Genomic DNA, 9,532 nt, shown 5'->3' on the forward strand with positions numbered 1-9,532 from the left:
GATAGAGACAGAGGGTCTGAGAAACCATCAGCAAACCCCGTAAATGTAGAAAAACTATATTCACTAAAACCAAACATGAAATGGAGGAATTCAAACTGAACATGGATAATCTTAAAACATTTTCCATGTTGAACAGTTTCCAAACCACTTGCAAAACCACTGCAAAACCTAACCTAGAATTCAGCAACCAAATGCATCAATAATGTATTTGAAATATTGGGCTCAATTTCAAATCTTAGGATAAACAATAACAGAACAAACAAACAAAAAAATAAAAATAAGTGTGGTTTGATAAAGAATGTATCTCCTCCAGAAATGTTTTACCAATGCTCTCCAACAAAAAACACAGAGCCAACCAACGAGGAGTTGCGTCTAAACTATTCACATACATTTGAAAGCAAATTCAAATAAAACTAAATCAAATTGAAGAGGCTATTGATCAAAACTCATTCTAGGAATTATACAAAAACATTGATAACAATGAAACAGAATTAGCTATTCAAAATGGAACAATCTTGAAAACTTACTTTGAAAACCTTTACAATACATTTCAAATCAAAGATCTAAACCCCTCCCTGTCACGCCCTGATCTGTTTCACCTGTCCTTGTGTTTGTCTCCACTCCCCTCCAGGTGTCGCCCATCTTCCCAATTATCCCCTGTGTATTTATACCTCTGTTCTCTGTCTGTTTGTTGCCAGTTCGTCTTGTTTGTTCAAGCTTACCAGCGTTTTTCCTGTCAGCTCCTATCGTTTCCCAGCCTCTCTTTGCTAGTCCTCCCGGTTTTGACCTTTGCCTGTCCTGACCCTGTACCTGCCGGCCTGACCTCTCTGCCTGACCCTGAGCCTGCCTGCCGTCCTGTACCTTTGCTCCACCTCTGGATTACTGAACCCTGCCTGTCCCTGACCCTGAGTCCGCCTGCCGTCCTGTACCTTTGCCTTACCCTGGATTGTTGACCCCTGCCTGCCTTGACCTGTCTTTGCCTGCCCCTGTTGCTACAATAAACAGTATCACTTTGACAGTCTACATCTGGGTCTTTGATTCCTGATACTCCCAGATTAACACAAACAGAAACTAGAGGACTTAGAAAGAACAATTAAGCCCAACCAGAATCCTCTAGACTTCCCCATCACAAATGATCAAATCAAAACATTAAAATGAACCATTAGAAACCCAGACACAATTTTCCTTGCATAAAAAAATATGGATTGATGGGATTGCTCAAGGAGACCCCAAATAACATATTTCTGAAGAAAAAAAGATATACAAAAATGTTGGTATACAAAAAATCTATGCAAATGTTTGGTATGCATCACTTAATGCCCAATGTTACAAATACGTAACAAACTTTTAAGTGACTATACTTCGCCAAAATTGAATACATCAACAACAACAAAAATACTTAGGCATTTTAGAAACTTACCTTTTTGACAACGTACGAGACCATTCAGGGGAGCAGAATTTACGTTCTATTTTATTTTGATTTTAGATTTTCAACACCTATCTCCAATAGTGTAATTACAAAGGTTGGTGCTAAATGGCAAAAATGTAAATGTAAGATAGTGCCTTCCTTTTAAGTATTGATTGTGTACAGACACTTTAGCATGTGTTTAAAGACAATGTTACATACATGTGATATCGGGCTTCATTAAAGTAGTCATGCGGACCAGACAACATCAGTAATGAAATGCTGAAAGTGAGCTGCCCTAAACTGGTGGATGCATTGCTTAAAAAATGTACCTTAATACTGGAAACTGGATGTTTCCCTGGAATCTGGAATGAAGGTCTAATAATGCCCAACTACAAAAAAGGAGACAAATCCAACCCCAATAACGACAGAGGCATCTATCTGTGTGTGCAATAATCTGGGAAAATATATTTTGCAGATATTTTTGTTGATTATAATAGGACTATTATACAAACTCCTCCAAATTGGTATAGGGGGGAAAAAGTATTACATTTTGAAATCATTATATATGAATAATAAATCAAAGCAAAATTACAGACTTTTTTTACCCAAGGACGTGGAGTTAGGCAGGTATGCAGCCTGAGTCCAACACTGTTTTAATATTTATATAAATGAATTAGCAACAATGTTGGAGCAATCTGCAGCCCCAGGCCTCACCCTACATAACACACAGATTAAGTGCCTGTTGTACGCTGCCGACTGAGTATTGTTGTCACCCACAGAACCAGGATTACAACAGAGCCTATCCCTTGAAGAGCAGTACTGCCAAATATGGGCACTAACAGTAAACTTCGAAAAAAAAAAAGAAAGCCACATCCTAGGGAAACCACTACCAGCTTACCGACACTAAAGCACAGTACCAGCTGTAATTACCTGGGCCTGGAGATGAGCTCATCAGAGAGTTTCAGCCTGGCTACAAGGGCACTGAGTGAGAAAAAAAACAGAAGAGCATTTTATGCTATCAAATCCAAATTCAGCAATCAAAATATCCCGATATGTTTAAAGAAAAAGAAAATTCTACCTTATTCAGACCCCAATACTACTGTATGGTAGCGAAATATGGGGACCCGTCTTTGATCCTAACTTCAGCAAATGGAAAAAGGCTTCATTGAGACATTTTTGTTCGAATTTATCTAAAGTATTTTCAGTGTCCACCGAAATACTCTGAACAACGCCTGCAGGGCAGAACTGGGACTTTTCCCTCTACACATTCAAGTGCAGAATAGAGCATTTCAATTCTGGCAGCATTTAAATAAAGCATACCAGAGCTCCATTAAATACAAATAATTTCTGAGTAACCATTTCTCCCAAACAAACAAAATTAAATTACAAACTAGACTTGATTGTTATCTGTCTCTAAATCTAAAATGTACATTGGCAGAATATCTAAACCTCCAAGATGTAAAATGAAGAAAAACCCTTTCTGTACCTATATATTCTGAGCAGAACATATCTAGGTATTGTAATTTACAGGAGGTAGAAACTGAGATGCACTTTCTATGTTCCTACCCAAAATTTGACAACATAAGAAGGGAAACATACTACCTAGATTTAGAAAAATATATACATCAAACTTTAGACAGATCTCTGATGTACATAAACTCCCCATCCTGCAGCAGTCAGCTAAACTGGCAGCTAAATGTTCACCCTTTGCCACAACCAGAGAGAGATGGGATGGACTTTGCAGTTGTTAGTGTTTTTGTTTTGTATCATTATGTTGTTTTTGTTCTCTTTTGTTTAGTTTCCTTATTTAATTATTTGTACTCATTTATTTTCTGTACACACTTATTGTCAGGTTTTGGCCAGGACTGTTCTGGTTTTTTGTCACTAGATGTCCCCATTGCACCTTTTTTGTACCTTTTGTTTTTCCCTTGCTCTAATTATTGTTTGCACGTATGTATGTCGTTCCCTTGTTAGTATTTAATCCCTGTGTGTTCCTCAGTTCCTTGCTCAGTGTTTGTATGTTAGCACCCAGCCCCAGCCCAAGCCTTGTTGTGAACATATATTTTTCTCTTGTTGGATTTTCCAGAGGTTCTCTGGTTTTGTTCTTTTGTATTTTGGATTAGACTTTTGAGGTTTGTTTTTCCCTTGCTGTTTTTACCACTTTGTGGATTTTCTTTGTATTTTGGAAGATATCTATTTTTTATTAAACCACCATCTCTAGTACTGCTGTGTCTGCCTCATCTTCTGGGTTCTGCCGATTTAGTGACTGTTTCTCGCACCGGGTCCTGACAGAAACACTGAGCCATTAAAATGAACCCAGAGGCAGCCAGTACCCAGGACTTTTTTCCCATGCTGTCCCACCACGAGGGGACTGTCCAACGTCACGAAGCTGCTCTGGTTCAGCAAGAGGCCTTAATGGCTGGACATTCTCAACTTCTGTTGGAGATGATGACTTCCATAAAGCAGATTTCTGATCAACTTTCTCCTGCAACCGCTTCTGCTCCAGTTCATCAGATTCAAGTGCCCGTGGCAGTTAACCCCCTGGCTGAACCTCGTCTGCCGCCTCCCCAACGGTTCTCAGGTGATCCGAGTGGTTGTAAGGGGTTTTTCACCCAATGTTCTCTCTCCTTCGAGCTGCAACCCTCGTCATTTCCCACCGACCGGTCCAAGATAGCATATATCATCACCCTGCTGTCGGAAAAAGCCCTAGCCTGGGCTACTGCTGTGTGGGATGCCCAAAGTCCCTGCTGTGCCAGCTACTCTACCTTTGCTGAAGAATTCAAGCGAGTGTTTCAAGGTCCTACCAGCGGTCCTGACTCAGCCAAACAGCTCCTGACTCTCCGCCAAGGTCGGCGCAGCGTGACGGACTATGCCATCCAGTTCCGCACGGTGGCAGCAGCGAGTGGCTGGAATGACGAGGCGCTCACAGTGTGCTTTTTGAAGGGTCTTTCCGACACCATCCAAGATGAACTGGTCACTCGGGAACCACCGGACAACCTCGAGTCCCTGATCAAGTTGGCTTCACGCATAGACCAGCGTCTGAGAGAGAGAGAGCTCAACCGTAGATCTCTCACCCTAGCTCCTATCGGTCCCAGCTCCGAGTCTCCACCTTTATCCCCGCTGACTCCACCGGAACCCATGCAGGTTGGACGCATCTCCCAGGCTGAGAGAGACCGCCGGATGAGGGAGCGATGCTGTCTATATTGCGGCAAACCGGGCCATTTCCTCTCCACGTGTCCCGGGCTCCAGGGAAAACGCACTCTCCCGTGCAGGCCTGGGAGGACGGTAACGGGAAACATAACCTCCTCTCATCCATCCAACTCCCGCCTGCTCATTCCAGTTACCCTTTCCTGGGACAACCACGAGCTTCCCCTTCAAGCCTTGGTAGACTCTGGAGCCGCAGGTAACTTCATGGATGGTGTCTGGGCGAAGGAGAATGGCGTTCCCTCTGAACCTCTAAGTGACCCCATAAGGGTTACTACGTTGGATGGAAGCCCTTTGGGATCTGGACTTGTCACTCGTGTCACTACCCCCTTGCGTCTTTCAGTTTCCCAACACCAGGAAGTGATGAACTTTCATCTGACCTCGTGTTCTGAGTTCCCTCTCGTCCTTGGATACCCCTGGCTTCACAGCCATAACCCTCACATCGACTGGTCTGTGGGCACTATCAAGCAGTGGGGTCCTACGTGCCAAGCCACTTGTATCTTCCCAAGTTCCCCGAGTTCCCCTCCCGAGTCTCTAGAATCCATCGACCTGTCCCGAGTTCCCGAGTGTTACCATGACCTCAAACCGGTATTTAGCAAACAGAGGGCCACCAAACTACCACCCCATAGACCTTACGATTGCCCCATCAACCTGTTTCCGGGCACCTGCCCCCCCAGGGGTCGGATCTTTTCCCTATCTCCTCCCGAACGAGCTGCTATGGATACCTACATCAAGGACGCTCTGGCAGCAGGCCTCATGCGTCCATCCACCTCGCCGGCGGGAGCAGGGTTTTTCTTTGTGGCCAAAAAAGACGGGGGATTACGTCCTTGCATCGACTACCGGGGACTTAATGGCATAACCGTCCGTAACCGCTACCCGCTACCCCTTATGGCCACAGCCTTTGAGCTGCTCCAGGAAGCAGTGGTCTTCACTAAGCTTGACCTGCGGAACGCATACCATCTTGTGCGGATCAAACCCGGTGACGAGTGGAAGACCGCTTTCAATACGCCTACTGGTCACTACGAATACTTGGTGATGCCCTTCGGCCTGACCAACGCCCCGGCTGTGTTCCAAGCGCTCATAAACGATGTGCTTAGGGATATGCTTAACATTTTCGTGTTTGTTTACTTGGATGACATCCTCATCTTTTCGAGCTCCCTTCAAGAACACACTAAGCATGTCAGACAAGTGCTCAAACGCCTCCTAGACAGCCATTTGTACGTTAAGCCGGAAAAGTGTGAATTCCATTCCTCTCGAGTACAGTTCCTGGGATTTGTAGTGGAACCCGGTCGAGTCCAGATGGACCCCAAGAAGGTAGGGGCGGTAGCAGATTGGCCCACCCCCAAGTCCGTTAAGGAAGTTCAGCGTTTCCTGGGCTTCACTAACTTCTACCGCAAGTTCATCAAGAACTTCAGCTCGGTGGCAGCCTCTCTCTCAGCTTTAACCAAGGGTGGCAACACAAGGTTTCTGTGGGGAAGAGAAGCTGAGACGGCCTTCCAAGGACTCAAGCAGCGCATCCTCTCTGCTCCCATCCTGACACTACCGACGGCGGATGAACCTTTTGTGGTGGAGGTAGACGCATCAGAGGTTGGTGTTGGAGCTGTCCTGTCTCAGAGGGGTGAAGACAAGAGGCTTCATCCTTGCGCCTTCTTCTCTCACCGGCTTACCCCGGCCGAGAGGAATTACGATGTGGGGGATCGTGAACTCCTAGCGGTTAAGATGGCATTGAAGGAATGGAGACACTGGCTCGAGGGGGCTTCTCAACCGTTTCAAGTGCTTACGGACCACAAAAATCTGGAGTATATCCAGCAGGCGAAGCGGTTGAACTCCAGACAAGCTCGATGGTCTCTTTTCTTCAGCCGATTCCAGTTTATTCTCACCTATAGACCCGGGTCGAAGAATCTCAAACCGGATGCCTTGTCACGAGTCTACTCTCCTGCCATTCGAGAAGATACTGACATGACTGTTCTTCCTGCCGCTAAGATCGTGGCTCGTGGAGGATACCGTGAAACAAGCTCAAGCCATCGAACCGGGCCCTGGAGGAGGTCCTGCTAATCGGTTGTTTGTTCCCAAGGCAGCAAGATCCCAAGTCCTTCTGTGGGGGCACTCCTCTCGCCTCACCTGTCACCCGGGCGTAGGTCGCACCTTGGAGTTCATCCAGCGTAAGTTCTGGTGGCCCACCATAAAAGAAGACGTTGCCACTTTCGTCAAGGCCTGTTCCGTGTGCTGCCAGGGCAAATCTTCTCACCTCCGCCCTCAAGGACTCCTTCACCCTTTATCTATTCCCCACCGACCCTGGTCCCATATCTCGCTGGACTTTATTACTGGCCTTCCTCCGTCCCATGGTAATACTACGATCCTAGTCATCATCGACAGGTTTTCTAAGGCGGCCAGGTTTGTTCCCTTGACCAAATTACCTTCTGCCAAGGAAACAGCTGAGTTGGTGATTAACCATGTGTTCCGAGTCTTTGGCATCCCGCAAGATATGGTTTCCGACAGAGGTCCCCAGTTCGCCTCAAGGTTTTGGAAGGCCTTCTGCCAACTCATAGGGGCCACGGCCAGTTTATCTTCAGGGTACCATCCGGAGTCCAACGGCCAAACTGAGAGGATGAATCAGGAGCTGGAAACCACCCTCAGATGTATGGTTTCCAACAACCCATCCACATGGTCATCCTTCATTGTTTGGGCTGAGTACGCGCACAACACCTTGTGCTCCTCCTCCACTGGTATATCCCCGCACGAGTGTCAGTTTGGCTATGCTCCTCTATTGTTCCCGGACCAGGAGGCAGAAGTCAGAGTGCCTTCAGCCTCGAGGTTCATCAGACGCTGTCGGCTTACGTGGAAGAAGGCCCGTCTTAATCTTCTGCGTTCCTCACAGCAGTACCAACGACAAGCCAACAGACGTCGCCGTCCCGGTCCTACCCTGTACCCCGGCCAGAGAGTATGGCTCTCAACAAAAAACTTACCGCTACGGGTGGAGTCTCGCAAGCTGTCCCAGAGATTCATCGGACCCTTTAAGATTGCCAGGAGAGTCAATCCCGTTACTTTTCGCCTGCACTTACCCAGATCCCTTAAAATCAATCCCACATTTCACATTTCTTTATTAAAACCTGTTGTTTTTTCTCCCCTTATTCCGGCAGGCAGACCTCCCCCTCCGCCCCGTGTCATCGGAGGCCAGTCGGCTTATACCGTCCACCGGATACTGGACTCCCGCCGGGTGCAGCGGTCCTGGCAGTATCTGGTGGACTGGGAAGGCTACGGTCCCGAGGAGCGCTCCTGGGTTCCTGCCAAGGACATACTGGACCCTGACCTCATTCGTCAGTTCAGGGCCCTCCACCCTGAGAAGGCTGGTAGGAACGTCAGGAGCCGTTCCTAGGAGGGGGATTCTGTCAGGTTTTGGCCAGGACTGTTCTGGTTTTTTGTCACTAGATGTCCCCATTGCACCTTTTTTGTACCTTTTGTTTTTCCCTTGCTCTAATTATTGTTTGCACCTGTATGTCGTTCCCTTGTTAGTATTTAATCCCTGTGTGTTCCTCAGTTCCTTGCTCAGTGTTTGTATGTTAGCACCCAGCCCCAGCCCAAGCCTTGTTGTGAACATATATTTTTCTCTTGTTGGATTTTCCAGAGGTTCTCTGGTTTTGTTCTTTTGTATTTTGTATTAGTCTTTTGAGGTTTGTTTTTCCCTTGCTGTTTTTACCACTTTGTGGATTTTCTTTGTATTTTGGAAGATATGTATTTTTTTATTAAACCACCATCTCTAGTACTGCTGTGTCTGCCTCATCTTCTGGGTTCTGCCGATTTAGTGACTGTTTCTCGCACCGGGTCCTGACACTTATGTATACACTCTAAATACACATTAAATAGTACATCAAATAACATGTATTATACAATTATCCACACACTCCTATCTGCAGTATATTGTGTATATTGCACAAACACAAAAAACACCACACACACACACATACTACTGACACCGGCATGCTCACCTACATTCCATAGATGATCTCATTGTGCCTATTCAATGTTGTTACACGTATGAATCAGATTATCACAATTTAGAAGAAGATGACCCCGACATACATTGCAGCTCTGCTTCTAGCTCCTAAGAAACTTTGCAGTATTTCTTACATTATTAGCCCAGAATGTTTTTGTGTTATTACATACGGCCGGAAAGAACTTTTGTCACAATACAGAGGCGGATGCAAGATGCAAGCAACGATGGTTTAATGAAACAGTTTACAGCATCAACAGGACAGACAGAATATACTCAGACGGAATCCAACCCAGGGCCTAGGGCGCATCCTCTGATGATAGCATGCTGAGAAATCCAAGGGAGTGTGTCCGGCTGGGTAGGAAGGAGCACAGCAGATAATCCACACAAGGGCGGCGAGAGAATGAGCACTGACACACGACACAACCTCAGGGAAGAAACAACGATCTGACAACAAGAAACACAGGTTACAGAACATATAAAGGGGAAGATAATTAATTCCAGCTGGCGCAGACAATCAGGCCAAGATTGGGAACCACGCCCACACAAACACGAGAGAGAGAGAGAGAGAGAGAGAGAGAGAGAGAGAGAGAGAGAGAGAGAGAGAGAGAGAGAGAGAGAGAGAGAGAGAGAGAGAGAGAGAGAGAGAGAGAGAGAGAGAGAGAGAGAGAGAGAGAGAGAGAGAGAGAGAGAGAGAGAGAAAAGAGAGAGTGAGGCAGTGGATTCATGAACCGTGACAATACCCCCCCACCTAGGAACGCCTCTTGGCGTTCCCAGGCAAATTTACCTGTCGATTGAAATCATCGATAAGGGAGTGATCCAGAATGTCCCTAGCGGGTACCCAACTTCTCTCCTCCGGACCGTAACCCTCCCAGTCTACCAGGTACTGGAATCCGCGTCCCCTCCTTCTTGAGTTCAAAATCCGATTG

This window comes from Salvelinus alpinus, chromosome 17 (assembly GCF_045679555.1).
Source record: "Salvelinus alpinus chromosome 17, SLU_Salpinus.1, whole genome shotgun sequence".
Taxonomy (NCBI): Eukaryota; Metazoa; Chordata; class Actinopteri; order Salmoniformes; family Salmonidae; genus Salvelinus; species Salvelinus alpinus.